Below are 17,793 nucleotides of genomic sequence, written 5' to 3'. Positions count from 1 at the left end.
CCAGTAAAAAGGAAATTAAAATGGCTAGTAAACATTTTAAATGCTCAGAGCCATTAATAATTAGAGAAATAAAAATTATAAAGACAAGAAAATGCAAAATTTCCCTGTTAGAGAATAAAAAGATAATACCTATGTCCAAGAGGTGAAGAAATAGAAACTTACATACTCTGCTGGTAGCAGTATAAATTTTTAAAACATTAATCACTCGATTAATTTAAATGTTTTAAAACATTTCTGGCTTGCAGATTGCAAAATATATTGAATCAATCAATATGTGTATATCTTTTAACACAGAAATTTTCCTTCTAGGAATTTATTCTAAGGAAAAAAATTAGACTATGTAAAACCTTAAAATGAAATAGTATCCATTAAAGATTACAATGTAGATATACATTATTTTTATGAAGTATTTATGTGATTGCCAATAATTTCCTCTTTTAAAGGATATTGTAATAAATTTGCTTCTACATGTATTGGTATATTTATTCACAAAGAGTTTCTTCCTTTGGTGAGATTAGTCGTTCCATGCCCTGACCTTTTCTCCTCTGTATATAAAGGTCTCATTTGCCTCACACGAATTCCAGATCTTCTCCCCTTTGGTCTGCCATTGAGGATTTCTGTCTATCTATCTATCTATCTATGTAAAATAGCCTAATCTGAATCTAATAGTATAATTAATGTGATAACAGTGCCCTAATTAGTATGCAATCAGTGCCCACCCTGAGGCACAGCCGTCAGACAGCGTCAACAGAATAGTATTAGCATTTGGACCAACAAACCAGTTCAACCACGTGTGCAAACAAAAGGAACACGTCTGCCATCACTTTGGACCACTTAAAGGGCATGTTGAGAACACAGCACCATTCCACCACCTAAATAACCGGCAATTAGCGCCTTCTAGATGAGTTGTGCCTTATGTTGAGACACCATCGCTTAAGATTTTTAAGTGTAAGTATCAAACCCTCAATGTTTTACCTTCACATATCACTCTTAGCCAAGAATTACTTTCAGCTATCACTGGCAGAGGGACTTGGAGGATTAGGGGAAAGTTAAGAAGGGAAGAAAGGTGACGAAAAGCTTACTTGCCTTTCCACACTAGCGAGAAAACATCTTAGTGCCTAAGATTTAGGTTAATGACTGCCACCTACCCTTCACCTCTGACCTCTGCTTTACTTCACCTGAGTCTGTCTACACACTGGTATTGAGAACTTTTATACCTGCCAGGCCTTCCCCTGTCCTCATTTACTCTTCTCCTTTATCTTCTTTATGAAATTTCCAATCCCTTAATCACCCTGAGCATTCTTTGATGATGAAGTCCTGTCTCCTAGTGCTTCTTTACTTGCTGGCCAAAGGATGCTCCTGTATCCTACCATCTGAAGAGTCTTTGGGAAAGCCAGGTTCGGGGGTAAGGAGGTACCTAAGATATACAATAATCTCAAGTGTTTTGCTGTTAATAATGAGTGTCACCATGGGAAAACCAAGTGCGAGGACAAAGTGGAACTTCTCTGGGATGTCTTCTTTGAAAGAGGGTCAGAATAAAAGAAACAAGTGAGGCACAAATACATCTGAATCTTAAAGCTCAGCAGCTGAGGTCTCCCTTCCCGAGGCCTCATTCAGTTAAAATTCTCCTCTGAATTGCTTTCTCTGAAATCCTTGTTCTGCTGTTCTTCTAGGCAAGAATTCTCCTTTCATTTGTTGGGTAAGTCCAGCCGCTGACAGAGCCTTGAATGAAATATGCACTTGATAATGTTTGATGAATGAATTAATGTGAAGGAATAAGCTAAGTTTCCCCTCTTCCTTTTGGTTATCATGAGAGGATAAGGATCCAAATTTGTAAAGATAAAGTTAAGTATGAAATCCTTAAATTTTGTAAGAAGCTCAGTTAAATCTAGCACCCAGCTTCCTTTGCCTGCAGCTGAAAGGATACATATCAGAGCAAGACGCATGTCTCTAAATTTACATCAGACCCTACAGGTGCTCTCAAAGATAATAAAGATACAGACTGTGTCTAGCAGGAGATGAAAATCAATGAGAGACAAGCAAATTACGAACAGATACACAACACAGACATAAAACATATAAAAGAATATACAGAAATATGTGTGTCCAAATTTAAAAGGAGATCATTGGATTAGGAAAGCTGATAACTGGTAGGCTGGAGAGAGTCCACACTGCGTACCACTCTGGGCCCTGGTCCTTGGCTGTTTTCCACCACAATTAGTTATCTGGCAACCTTGCAAGATCTTAATAAAAATAACTCATAAGATTTAGTCACATAAGAAAGGCCATCAAAATGAGTGATTACAAATGTTTTGAAAGGGTCACAAGCTAAGTCAGCATTTAGGATATGCTTTTAAAAAATTGCCTATCTCTTTCTTCTCCAAAGAAAACACCAGAAGAATATTGTCACAACTCTGGCACCCTCACTCCATCCCCTCAAATCTATTAACATCACATTGTGAAGTTCGTGCCATTGTCAGGAGTCCAATAAAATCCCAGAGAATTTCTTTCCTTTTTTCCTTTCTCAGAGGAATAACTTTTTTCTAACCTTGTTACACACATTTCCGCACTTTCCAGCCTAGTTCATACCAGATGTATTTTCACCTGCAATTACATCAGTTTTCATGACCCAAAGGACCTTAAAAAGACATAATGACACTATTTATATAAATAATGATACTCAAGAGATTGTGTAACACTCCTCACAGTTCACAAAACCCATTTACACTTAGTTGTCATTTTAAACTTAAAACCACCCTATGACTTGTTTGGGCAGATTATGATGTGTTTTCCACTTTAAGGAAGAGAAAAATGAAGCTTAGAAAGGTTAAGGGAAATTCTCAAGGTTAACATAGCACATAAATGGTAAAGTAATTCTTGAAAACCATGTGTCTTCCTCTAAACCTGTGATCATGCTGCACCTGTATATGGGATGCCCAGCTGGCAAAAAGAGGAAAAGGGGTACTAAAGTCTTTTCCAGCATCCCTAGCATGGAGGTCTGGAGGTCAAATGATTTACTAAATGCAATGTACCATCATACCAACAGCTCCACTAATTACCTCTTCCCTGTTATCCTACTTTTTCCACTAGAAAATGTCACTTCTCAGGTAAGATCAGTTACATAATTTTTAGGAACTAATGTTCTGTTCTTAGGGTCTTCCCAATGCAAAATTGAAGAGGAGATAAAAAACGTTATCCAGAGATTTTATTATTAACTCTTCAGGTATCTTTCTTAATTTTTGGATGTTTCTGTTTACCTCATACCCCCAGACTTCCAGGGTTTTCCTCAGGCTCTCATCATCCAACAATCCATCTGATCCACCCTCTCCGGGAAGAACCCTACACACTTGCTTTTTTGCCATCTTTCCCATGTCATTAGAAAGAGGCAAAAAATAGTTCACACTAAGACATTAATGATAGCAATTTGATGAGTGGATTTATCTTCTGACGGCAAAAGCATTTCTTTTGTGAATGTCTAGGGGATCATTCCAATTATCAGTGACAAGCTACAAGGGGAGAAAGGGAAAATATTTGGAAACAGTCTTGCTAGCAACTGCTAGCCCTAAGCCTCACCACAACTGTTAATCTGGATATTTTCATGTATACAACCCTGGGTTGACATAAATAATTTGTCTATATTGCTCTTAAAATAAAGAATTACATTTCTTAAAAGGTTTAGACTACTACACGGCAATATTGTCTTATCAAAAATAATAAACTATTATTTGCAAATAACTACATTTACTTTCAACATGTTGTAAGAGAAATCTGTAGAAGACAGAGCAAAGGGGCTGGATTCTGTGGAAGTTCTCCAGTGGATCTTCCAAGGGAAGTAAAATGGCTCCTTTCTCTGAGCCTTTTAAAACCTTGATTACATTAGTTTTTAGAAAATGTGCAGAGGAAACACTATTTCAGAGAAGGCCCTGAAATTCGCATATTTCTTGGAACTCTGGTGCCTCATGGGTGACAGCATATGTCGTTGTTAACCTTGTGTTGTGTTTCTGAACCAGTGTCCAGCACAGCCTCTGAGGCCATCTGCTTTCTATGGTTGTCAGCCCTGAAAATAACCTGAGATGGCTGAATCCCTGGAAGGTATTTTTCCTACTGTTTTGATTAGAAAAGCACTTCCACCCTAATCAATCTTTCTGTTTTAACTCAAGCATGGATTTGACAAACTTCCTAGGTTTGATTCTTTAGTATACACTGTAGACTTTACATTCCCAGTTGATATTGAACAGTGGGGAAGTTTCACTGCACATGCAACAGAAGGCTATGAACTCACATTTGCTTTGCTCTCTGTCCATGGAAACGGACAGGAACTGAATAAAACCACAGGGCAGGGATATTAGGAATCCCTTATGCTGGTATTTTCTTTGAGTTAACCCTTTCAGCATTCTCGTTACTCATTTAGATACTTCCGGTTATGTAATTTTGCTATATCTCATCTATTATGTTTCCCTGCTTATAATGTTTCTAATTAGAAATTACCTGTGTCTAATGGCTGAGGCACATCATCTAAAATTGTGTGCTCAATAAATGTAAAAACAAAACATCTGAAAACACAGAACTGTTCCATGCAGATTTATGATCCTAATAGGATCATCTTTGTCCCAATTAAGCAAGCCTACTTGAAAAAAGATGGTTGACACATTGTTTTCATAAAAAGACTTTTTTAAAAGAAAGTCTCAAATAATGCTAGAAGAAAAAGACCACAGTGGGAGACACGGGGAGAACATTACTTACTAAGTCTGTGCATTTAGAAATCTTGGAGACAGGAATTGAATTGCTTTGTTTCTGAGCTGGACGGTGCTCTCCGGAAATCCTCCTGTGACTTCTTTCATTGCCTTCATTCAATTTTATATTGTTTTGAAGGTCCAGGCAGAGAGGATATGTAATTGGACATTTGGTGAATGCAGAGGAGTGAAATTGTGTCCAAAGTTATTAGCTTATCTTCGTTTGAAGAGCAGGAGAACATTTTATTTCATCTAACTTTTTATAGCAATCAATTAATTCTTTGCTTCAAGGATGACAACGGACTGCCTTTATTCATTCTCATGGAAACATTGACATCTAGTGGGTCACTGCATTAATGCAGTACAGCCCAAAGGCTCAGAAAAATACTCAAATCTTGGGGATGTTCAATGTGGTGTGCTCTCCGTGATTAATTAATTTGACCCATTGATTGCTCTAGCTAACCTTTGCCTGTAAGTGTGGATAAAAAATAATATCAAAGAAAGTTGAAGAAAATAAACTTAGCATACCTAACCAGTAGCTTTCAGACACCCTGTAAATAAATTCTTAAGGATTATTTTAGTTGAAGATTTAATTGTTATTCATAGGAACCCAAATTAGTAATGGTTCACAGAGTTTTAGTAGTGATAGGAATTAACCCTTAGTGTTGGAAGACCTGTATAGTGTGGCACAGTAATTCTTAAACCTTTTTATTCAGAGATTATCTTGATGAAGAGTATGAGCACTCTGCCAAGAAATTGTGTATATGAGCAGCCACACTAAATTCTGTATACAATTTCAAGGGTTGCATAGAACCAGTGAAGCTTGAGCTGGTAAAGAACTCCAGAACTGCTAATAATGATAGGAAACTCTTATAGCACTTACGATGGGCCAGACACTGTTCCAAGTGCTGTTCATGTATTAATTCATTCAATTATCATAACTTTTCTAAGTAGATATTATTATTAACCCATTTCACAGAAAAGGAAACTGAAACACAAAGCTATAAAAATATTTGCCCAAAGCCACATAGGCACTTGCCAGGTGGAGTTAAGATTCAAACCCAGGTAGGCTGATCCCAAAGTGCATGCTCTATTACATTGTCTGGAGCCTCTCAGAGGAGTACTGCAGAGATGGCTAGATGGGCAGATAGAAATCTTACATATTGCTCACAGCATGGCCAATCTCTCTTAGCAATCTGTTCAGACTACTTATTTTCTATGCCCCAGTTGCCCAGAATTACATCACAACAGACAAATATGCACTACCTAATTGGGAAAGAAGGAGGCAGGTGGAGAAATAAGGTGATATGCTTTGGAGCATTTAAAAGGGAGATGTAACGCAAGTCTGAGTTACTAGGACCTTCAAGTTCTATATGTTGGGCTGATAGCCAATGGGAGTACAAAAGACTAGTACATTAATCACAAAAACACTGAACTTGAGCAAATAATGTCAGTTTTGGGGGCAAGAAATGTCACAGATCTTCTTTGTTCTGTAGGATCTCTAATTTTTTACCTTCATGTCTTATACTACAAAAAGCTCCTTCGAAGCAAACTACCTGGATTATCTCTCCTGTGGTCACACTAAGAGAGCAGGTCTACAACGTCTGCTCCCTGGCATGCAGTTCTCCTGGAGGGCAATGGTAGGAGGTTAGAAGCCAGAATGTACTGGGTTACCACCTCCCAAAATGTCCCTTAATCCAACACTGGACCATCTCATCCTACCTATGTCCTTCCCCAGAGGTTGCTGGGAGATGAGGGGAAGAGGCTATTGGTCAGCGATAAGCCTGTCTCAGTAGAGCCTTTCCCCCAAACCCCAAAGCACTTAGCTGTGATAGAACAATGTCCTTTGGAATCCATTTCTAGCTGGTAAGAGAGGGAGTGGGAGATCTCTGAAAAAGATATGCTTATTTCCAATGCATCCTTCACAAACGTAGACACTCTAGTTCTTTGACCTCGCTGTGCATTATCCCTTCAAAATGGATACAGTGAAGATTTTAAAAGCATTATCTCCTATTCTAGGGAGTTTTCCCTTCCCCATCCTTGATCAAAACACTCAACCAAGCTAGAAATAGTGAATTTGTCACACAAATGCAACTGGGTTTGTTAACACAGAACTTTTGAAACAGATAAAGAGGAACAGACGTGAAGGTTCATGGATGGTAAAATGTTTTCTCCAGAGTATCCCGACGAATCTAAAAGAAAGGTGCACGTGTTTTCCAATTAGGAAAATGCCTGCCGAGCAATGGGTAATGCCATATGTCTAAGCTTCTTAAATGGAAATGAACAGCCAAAAGCTTTTTGCTAAAAAAGAAAAGAAAAGGATTATTTCTGTTTGTGATCCGCTATTCTGAACTTCTGAAATATCATCATTGAATTTCTATTATCTCTACTATTATGTTGTGTACTTGGACTATTTGATAGTGATGTCATAATTCTATAACTAATCTAGGAAAATTTACCCTCCTTTACACTGTCTTTAAAAACACCATTTTCTCATTTAAGCAGAGAACTCAATGCATTCCCAGTATAGTTTTCAATGATTTTTAATATTCAGTGATAAAAGTCTTGCTTCATACTTCACCACTGGGTTATCAATTTCTCCTCACAAACCCTTGAGGGATCAAATCAAAAAGCTTTTGAAAAATCAGAATAAGCTTCATCTACTGCCTCACCTTTCCCCTCTTCTTTTCTGAGCAATTTGAAGACTTGTTCAATAAATGTTAAATGAATAATAAAGGTCAGAGTAAGGTCATAATTTGTTTTAAAGAGGTACATTTTCTTAAGCCCATCAAACTGGAATTTTCTACCCATAGGGGAAACATGTAGCCGCATTAAGAGAGAATTCTGCTTTCATTTTTCCACTTGGAGAACAGAATTGTATTCTCCTGATCTAGGCATCTAGACAGAGCCATATTAAAAGTGTTCTTTAACTTAATACTTTGCAAAAGTGATAGAAGAATTCATTGCAAAGAACTGAAACTTGCAATATAATGAGAAACAGATACAGCTGATAACATATAGGACACAGCTAACAAAGAATAGTAGGTTGGTTCTGAGGTTGAATATCTCTTTGCTAAGGACCAAAGAAACTCCTTTGCTGGTGAGATTAAGAGACTGAGTTCTGCTTCTATCTTGGTCTACCTCCATGGGTGCCATGTGGCTACTACTCCACTAGGGCTTGTGTCAAGATCTTTCAAACTCAGACTTGAACTTTGCTTAGGTACTTGTTAAAATAATTTGTAACATTATAGTATACCTATATAATTTCATAATAAATGTAATATGAATAATCTCATTCATTCAGAGTTTACTGTGCTAAGTGTCCTAGAAAACACTGCATTGTTTTTATTTCATTTAGTTCTCCCCTAGTAAACACAAACTCCATGAAGGGAAGGACATGTTTTTCTTATTCAGCACTGTGTCACCAGTGACTTGAACAGTGCTTGCTACACAATTTGTTGAATGAATGAATGTTGAAGGTATTATAATAAGTACTTGACAGATGAAAAAGCTAAGACTCGGTGATGTTGCCTTGCCCCAGAGCTACCCAAGAACGAGTCTCTTATCTAAAGTCAAACAGTAAGTTTTGGGGCTGAAGTGTAACCCAGTTTTATCTGACATCAAAAGCCGAAGGACAGACTTCAGAGTAATAAAATCTACTGCTATGAAAAGCATTGCTTTCCTCCCAATTAAATCTGTAAATTGTCAGCCTCGTCCCTCTAATCTCAGTGGGATGCTCAGTTCCTCAGTGTTCTGTATGGAGGCTCCGTTCTCTCCCCTGGTATTAAGATAGGAAGCGCTAAAGTCCTCTTGGGACACTCTTCCTACTTGGTGCCCAACTGAAAAGAGGTTCTCCTCCATTTGTGCCGGAAGATGACACGTCCTATACAACACCATTACACCCCACCTCACAGTAACAGTCAGGGCATTACACAATTTTTCATATAGGTTATATTGGGTTCCTCCATTCTCTCAGCCCTTTACCTTCTTTACCCGGGGTCTTTACAACTTTTACTCCTCCCCAAAGTAGCTTCCTATCCTCAACTACTTTTTAAAGATACAGCTACATTTGGAAACTGAATGATAATCAAACTAAAAATCTTATGTTCAAGAAGACTTAAACAAAAACTAGGAAGTGGTAAAAAAAAAAAAAAAAAGTACTCCCTGGACTAAGCTTTCTTATGGGTTCTCTGTTTTCTCCCCTCCTTGAGCAAGGAGGAGCGCTCGGTGCTGGTGGCGGAGTCCTAGCTGCACCATTTCCTCACCATGTGATTTCGGACAAGTACTTTATCCTCGCAGCTTCAATTCTCTCAGTGTGTAAACCTCACGATAATTTAAAACCTACCTACAGGGCTGCCGTTTGATCACTGAAAATTTTTAATTTGTTCCATAGGTAATAATACAAGTGCATGTTATAAAATTCAAAACTGCAAAAGGATGTTTAGTGAAAAGTCAATCTCCCACCCACCCCTGTCCTCCAACCCTGAAACTAAGAACTGTTTCTGATGTGTCCTTCCAGAGAAATCCTTTGCATTTTCAAGTAAATGCAATTTCTGTTCATTTTTAACATCAAAGGTAGTTTACTATACACGGTATTTTGTCTTGTTTTTTTTACCTAGCAATATTTCTTGAAGACCTTTTCAAAACCTTACTCATACTTTTGAAGAGCTGTATGAGATTATTTCTGTACAGTAAAAAATTATCTTTAATTTAATGTGGATAACAAACAGGAGGAAAACATTCAAGACATATTGAGAAAAGAGAGTAATAATAAAGGGAGACTTGGCCTACCCAGCTGTCTAAATGTCAAATTTATTCTAAAGCAATAGGCACAACAATGCAGTACTTGTGCAAAACAGACCACAAACAGAAAGAATATTAAAAAGACCTAATATGCATAACAATTTAGTATATGATAAAAGCTACATAGTAAATTGGATATTTGGAAAAAGTTAAATTCAGTAATTGTCACATCCCATACATAATCCAAACGGATTGAACAGTTAAATATTTTAAAAATGAAACCATAAAAGAAAATGTAGGTAAACATCTATTTGATCTTGGAGTTAATAAGGCCATTTTAAGCAAAAGAAGAAACTATAGCAAAAGCAAGTATAGGAAAGAAACTCTTATCAAAAGAATCAAAAGACGAAATGATAGATTTCTATGATTTCTATTTTTATTTCTATGATAGGTTTGACTATGTGAATAGTAAAAATTTCATTACATCAGAAAAACTTAAGAGGCAAATTACTAAGAGAAATGTATTGGAACATACATGGTAGATAAATTCCTAACAACTTTTATATTGAAAGAGGTCTCACTAATAGTAAGAAAAATAAAAATCAATATAACTGCAAAGTACATAAGGTGACAATTCACTAAAGAAAAGCTGATAGAAATGGCCAGTAAGCATTTTTAGCAGATGTCTAACTTTCCAGTAACGCAAAATGGTAAGTAATACTAAAAGAACAATGAAATTATTTTTTTTCATTTGTGCAGTAGGGAAAAATAATTAAATGCACAATTCTCAGTACAGGCAAATGTTCAATGAAATAGGTGCTCTCATATACTTACTACCACCCTGAAGAGTAATTTGATATTATGATCCAAGAACCTTAAAGTTGTGAAGTTCTGTCTTGTATTTCTTTCTTCAAGAAGTTATTCTAATAAAAGGATCAGAGATGTACAAAAAGATTTGCATACCAGAATGCCCATAGAATTTGCTGAAAAGTTTCAAACAACTTACATGTTCCTCGGGAGTATGTTAGTGTATACATATTTTGCTACACCATGCACTTGTTAAAATCACATTTTATCGACAATGTAAAGACAAGGGAAATTTCTCAAAATGCATAGTTATATAAGAAAGCTAGATTATAAAAGACCATATACAGTATAAATCCAGCTTAAACATATGTATATGTGTATGTAAACACATACACAAATTGTTAGTTATACTTTTCTGGGTGAAATGATACAGAATGGTTTTCTAAAAATGTTTTGTACAGAAAAGTATTATCTTTATAATCAGAAAAAGTCAATAAATACTGTTTTCTAAGCTAGAATCAGGGCAAACATCTCTGACTTAGATATTTATTATTATTTAAGTGTCACATTATTTGTACCAGACCTTACTGAGTATTGCTTGGATACGAATTTTCTTAAAAAACAAACATTTTTATTTCAGATCATCTTCAGGGAAATCTCTCAGCTCTAAAATGAAAGTCCAAAAATATCCCCCTGGTAGGGTCTAAATATTATTAAAATATTATTAATGTTTCCGCTTTGTGTTGAGACAGTTGTTTAGATAAAAAAGGAATTGTGTACACAAACACTGCTGAAGCCTAATTACGAAGTTAAAATACCAGTAGGAGTCATGACGTAGATAATAGGACTAGGATTGTTCATGTCCTTATCTGTGGGCCTCATCTTGCCAATATAAGTCTGCCTCAGACAGCAATAGCTATGACATGGTATATTCAAGTTCTGCTCTTGGCATGAAAACGGGAATCGGGTCAGGAATTTATTTCAGAATAAGTCATAATTTTTGTGTGTGATTTGCCAAGTAATTTTTCAGCTTCTTTTCATGGTTTTCTGAGAAAGTCCAAAGCCATGATTTAGTTATGTTACTTGAATTGGCAACAAAGCTAGTCATGCATGAGAAAATCATTCCTAATGTGTTTAAACATCCTTAAATCTGTTTCTATTTCACTTCTCCCACGGTATTAGGACAATCAGCTCCACTCCAGTTTCCCAGGACTTCTAATCAGAGTTCAATTCCCAAAAGGAAATGAAACTGAGGTCGCCTTTTATTACCAAAAGATCTTCCTCTTCAGGTCTGCCGAGGCCCAGTTACCCAAAGATGTGTCAGCACTGAGGAGAGGAATACTTGCAAGTCCAGTTTACATAAAATATTTCTTAGCTGGCATTTTTTGATTCATTGATAGTTGATAGATATCAGTGTCTATCAATCTAAAATATATTGTGGCAGATTCCTGTTTAAAAATGGGAAGTGGATTTTGGCAGACCAGTGTGGTCGCTGGGAACAAGAAGAAAAACCGAGACAAAATAAGGTCATCATCTGTTTGAAGTCCGCAGACTGCAGCAACAACAAAGAATTGGAAGGGCCATACTCCAGAGAGGGAAGAAGTTAGCAGGAGTAAGTGGATTTTTACCCCAGGGGACTTTGTCAATTTTGTGAATGGGCATAAGGGTGAGAATCCAAATTTTGTACCCAGAAAGGGATGCTACTAACACAGAGAGAAAGAAAACAACTAAGCTTTTAGTGGCAATATGGGGAGGCTCAGGCATATTGCTTATTTTTCTCTCACAACACTTACCAATTTCTGGAGCAGGGAGAAAACTAAAACTTAAACAGAACCTCTCAAAAAGACTAAATAAGCTTTGGCAGTCTCATAGAAAGATGCCCTGAAGTAAGAGAAACGGCAGCCCACGCAGTGAGAGAAAATATTTGCAACAAAATATCCAACAAAGATTTATCTAGAATATGCGAAGAACTACTACAAATCAATAAGAACACACAGTACAATCCAACTGAAAACAAATGGGCAAGAGATATGAACAAGTGCTTCACAGAAAAACACATTCATTTGGCCAATAATCATAAGGAAAGGTGCTCAACTTCATTAATCATCAGGAAAGTGAGAATTTAAATCAAAAAGTAATTACTGCGACACATGTATCACACAAGCTACAATTTAAAAAAATTACAATTCCAAGTGTTGATGAAGATGAAGAGCAACTGGAACTCTCACACATTTCTGGTGGAGCCATAAATTGGGAAATGTTTGGCGTATCTCCTAGAGCTAGGCACATGCACATCTTTGATCCAGCTATTCCACTCCTAGGTATAAACTCTATAGAAATGAGTAAGTGTATGCCCCTAATACATGAACAAGAGTGCAATGTTCATAATATCCCCAAATTCAAAGCTACCCAACTATCTAACAAAAGCAGACTGGATAAACAAATAGTAGTATATTTATACAATAAATACTATTAAGCAGTGGGAATGAGCAAATTATAACTATATAGACAACACGGATTCATCTAATGAAGAGCAAAAGAAGCTGGACCCAAAAGAATGTATATTTTATGATTTTATTCATAAAAGTTCCCAAAACAGACAAAATTAGCCTATGGTGTCAGAAGTCAGGAGAGTGATTGCTCTTGGAGGCCTAGCAGCTGTAAGAGGACAAAAGAGGGCTTCTGGGATCTGGGCGACGTTCTGTTTTTAATTTGGGTGCTGGTCACTTGAGTTTGTTCCCTTTGTGAGTATTCTGCCACATGCTTTTTATTTCTACACTTTTGAAGATATATTTAAATCAAAAGTTTGCATCAAAATATGTATACATGGAGAGAGAAGAGCTGCCATTGGCTAGCCCAAGGTAACTGTCTTAGACTGAGATCAGTACCAAAATCTCAGCGTGCGTTCAATTCTTCTGTTAGGCAGACACAATTGATTTCTACGTTTGTGTCCATCAACCTACTTATTAAATATTAATTAAATGCTTAATTGCTATGCTACTGGGAAAAACTTAAGTAGAAGATATGATTCCCAATTTCGTGGTATTTACCAAGTATTTACAATCTGTTTGGGGAGATAAGATGAGAGACAAAATCAGCAAAGGGAATTTGAAGTTAAAGTCTACACTTCTGTCTTGAATCTTGGGAGTTTTGAACTGCCTGAATTTGGAAAATTGCTCCAGCCACTAAGATATTCTTTGAGGTCACATTTTCTGCTCACAGACTATGATGTTTATCTTTAAGATTTTTTGCATCTATGCTCATGAAGAATATTAAGTTGTAGTTTTCTTTTCTTGTAATGTTTTGGGTAACATTCACCTCATAAATTTGGAAGTATTCCCCTCTCTTGTATTATCGGGAGGACTTTTTGTAGCATATAAACATTTGGTAGAATTAATCAGTGAAGCCATCTCACTTGGAATTTTCTTTATGCATAAGTTATCTTTAATAGAAGACTCTAAATTATCTAATTCTTGAATTAGTTTTGGTAGATTGTGACTACTTTTGACTTACCTACGCCTTTCTATGTAAAATGGGTCACTTAGACAGCATATAGGTGGACCCTAATTTTTTAACCAATTTGAAAATCTTTGCCTTTTATTTGTGTTTCAGTAAACACAAATATTTAAGGTAAATATTGATCCGGTTTGGCTTAAATCTGCTATCTTGCTAATTGTCTTTTAAGTAGTCCCATATATTATTTGGGTTTTTTTCCTTCCTTGCCAGTTTTGAATTGGGTAGTTTTTATGATTCCATTTTGGCTCTACTATGGCTTATTAGTTATACCTCAATTTTATTTTTGTAGTGGCTGCCCTAGTGTTGACAATAATCATCTTTAATTTATCATAATCTACTTTCAAATGATATTATGCCACTTCACATATGGTGTAAAAATCTTACAATAGCTTATTTCCACTTCCTGCCTCCCATCCTTTGTGCTATTGTTGTCATAGACTTTATTTCCACATGTGCTGTAAACCCCACAATCCATTGTTACTATCTTTTTTAAAAAGTCAATTATCTTTTAAAGTGATTGAAAAGTCTTATATCTACCCTCATTTTTACCATTTCCTGTGCATTTTTTCCCTTTTGTTTAGATTTAACTTTCCATTTGGTATTATTTTCCTGTTATCTGAAAGATTTTAATATTTCTTGTAGTGAAGTTCTTCAGCTGGTATTAAATTCTCTCTTTACTTGTTTGTCTGAGAAAAAATATTGTGCCTTCAATTTTGATAAATATTTTCACTGGATCCAGGATTCTAGGTTGACAGATTTTTACTTTAAACACTTGAAATATGTCACCCCATTATCTTTTGTCTTGAACAGCTTCTGAGAAGAAGTCTGCTGTAATTCTGATCTTTGCTCCTCTCTTTGTATTGTGTCACTTTTCTTCAGCTGCCCCCAAGAATCTCTCCTTAGCTCTGGCTTTCAGCAGTTTCCTGTGATACATACAAATACGTTTATGTTATATTCTGTGTGGGGTTCTCTGAGCCTCACATATCTGTTGTTCATTGATTTTGAAAAATACTCAGCAATTATCTATTCAAATAATTATTCTGCCTACGTCTATCATCCAACCTGCTAGTCAGCCCATTGAAGGAAATCTTCATCTCTCATATCCCATTTTTCTTAATTTTTAATATTTTCATTTGTCTTTTAAAATAATGTTTATATCTCTGACAAAAATCTCCATCTGTTCATATATGTTGTCTACCTTTTTCACCAGATATTTTAACATATTAATCATAGTAATTTTAAACTCCTGTCTAATTGATCTAATATCTGTATCATTTCTGTGTCTGGTTCTGTAGATTACTTTATCTTCTTATAATGAGTTGTTTTTTTCCTGTTTTTCATGTGTTATGAACTTTTTGGTTGAATGCTGAATATCACATATCAAAGGACAGTACAGTCTGAGGCAAATAGCTTTAACTCCTGAAGATGGGCATGACTTTTCTCTCTCGCTACTAGTGGAGGAAGGGTTTGATCAATCTAGTCAGTAACTGAGTAGGTTGGGCTTCTTTGCTATTGTCACTATCCTCAGCATGTCATAGGATTCAGGTATGTTCAGTGTGGGCTGCCATTACCTTCTGCTTAGTGTAGGACCAGGGCTGCTGACCCCCAGTAAGCAGAAGGCTTCCAGTGTTCTTGTTTCACCTCCCCTTTCGGCAATTCCTGTAGACCTGAATCACAGATGGGGTCTGTCTTCACTCCTGTCCACCCGTGGGCTGCTTCTGCTTGTTACTTGGTGTTAGGTCGATGGTGGGGGTAGGGAGTGTTCTTGGTTCTCCTGGTCCAACCTCAGGCTCAGGGAAGGTGGTTCGCTTGGGTCGTGTGGGTGAGACATTTTCAGCATTCCTTCCTCTTCCCCCTCCCATGGCAGCCAAATTCTTTTTTTAAATCTGTGTCAGGTCTTGGACAAGAGATAGATTTTCTGACCCTTTGCAAGTGGTAGCAGATCTCCACTACGTATTAGTGCAGGATTCTTGGACCAAGAGTTTTTCCTGCTTTTCCACCAGCATCCCTGGGGGCAAATGTTCTCTGTCCTCTCCCAATGGCTTAAGGCTTTTGTTTCATGTACGAGAAATGATCTGGTGAAGTGAGAAGTGCTTTTTGCCTGTCACCCAGTGGCATCCACTCACCTTCTGAACATCCATCCAACCATGGGTTGGGGGTACGGAGGGGCTCTCTAGTCTCTTTCCCTGTGCCCTCTCTCTCTGTGGGCACCTGATGAGGCCCATGGGGAAGAGTTTGTGAGTGAGGGCAAAGTCCCCTTCTCTCTAGGGCTCTCAGTTTTTCTAAACTGAAATCTTCACCCACTCTTGACCTTTAAGAAGTATTAACAATATTAACAATTTTTTTTTCAACCCGCTTCTAGGGCAGCCATGTATTCTTCCTATGCTTTGCTAAGATTGAAAAGGTCTGTGTCTGCTCTCCTCCTGCCAAGGGATCTGTTCACTTTTCACAACTCGTTTTTTGTAATTGCCTTGTGACCTCAGCACTCTGACAGCTTTGAGATAAGTTATAATTTGTAGATCATCTGGCTTTTCCTCACCATTAGGGTGGAAGCAACATTTGTTTGCAGCTTTCAACATTCTAAGTGGAAGCAGAACTTACCTGCTGGGATTTTGATTGGGATTAAAATCAACAGGTCAATTTTGGAAGAATTTTCATCCATACAAGATGACTCTTTCAATCCACATATGATTTCTTATAAAAATTTTTGAGTGATTAATTTATAAATGATCATTGTTATTATAATTGCTCTAATATAATGTTGTAAGTATGCACATTGACTCATGTTGAGGAAAATTACCTTTACTGAGGTCTGGACCTCCCCTGGGGTCATGAGGTGGCAGAGGCAGGGAGCAAATGTGGAGGGAGGGTAGAGATGCCCTCTTTTTTCTCATTTCACCTGTTCAAAATCAAACAGCTACTAGTTAATTGCGGATGTTAGACTATAATGCTGGTTTTATTGACCCCCAGTTAAGGGGTCTTTCCACTACACGTTACATATGCTAATGCACCTTGAAGAAATTCCTTAGGGGCCAGCCCTATTTGCCTAGTGGTGAAGTTCAGCATGCTCCACTTTGGCGGCCCAGGTTCAGTTCCTGGGCATGGACCTACACCACTTGTTAGTGTCCATGCTGTGGGGTTGGCCCACATGTAAAACAAAAGAAGGCTGACAACAGATTTTAGCTCAGGGCAAGTCTTCCTCAGCAAAAAGAAAAAAGAAAAGAAAAGAAAAGAAATCCTTTGGATTTTTCTCTTTTTATAGAAGAAATGTAATCACACAAATTTTTCAGAATGTCAAACATGTCAATAAGTTCATGACTTTTCAAATTTCTGATCCCTGTTTCTATAGTCAAAGCTCTCAGCCTTGGATATTTATACTGAATCTGTCAGTGGAAAGGAGGTCTTTACTTCTACTAAGTTTGTTCATATTCATCTTTATTAGTGCTCTCACCTGGGCCTATCATTTTTGTCACTTTGTTTCTTATAAACGTTTGTATTCTAGGTAGTCTTTGGGATCTCACCGCTTGAGAAATTGTACTTTATTGTATCAAAATTAGCAAAAAGCCTTTACAATTAAATAATCTGGAACGCAGGCTTTGCTATTCTCTACTTTAATTTGAAGTCACAGAAATGAGAAGACTAAGTCAGGATTTTAAGTTAGTTAGCTGGTCGTCTTGCAACTCATGTCAACGTAGCCAGTGTCATGGAGGAACCTCAATAGCATGAGCTGGAAATCAGGACCCAGATGTGAAGGAAAGGGACATTAGAACTAGTGATGGGGCAAATTACCCTACAGAGGCACAAATCCCTGGGGGAAGGTCGTAAGAGCATTCAATGCAGTGAAATAAAGTAGCTGTTGTCTGAACATCTTCCTAGACTTACTGCTTTCTTTCAACATAGTAAACGAAAGTTTTGCCACTCTTCGTTTATATTTATGCACTTCTGATGGACTTCTCCTTGAAGGAAAAAAGAGTTCAAGTAAAGATAGTAAAGA

This window comes from Equus asinus, chromosome 5, assembly GCF_041296235.1.
Source record: "Equus asinus isolate D_3611 breed Donkey chromosome 5, EquAss-T2T_v2, whole genome shotgun sequence".
NCBI classification, from domain to species: Eukaryota; Metazoa; Chordata; class Mammalia; order Perissodactyla; family Equidae; genus Equus; species Equus asinus.
The sequence above is the reverse complement of the archived record's forward strand: the minus strand, read 5'-3'. Positions refer to the sequence as shown.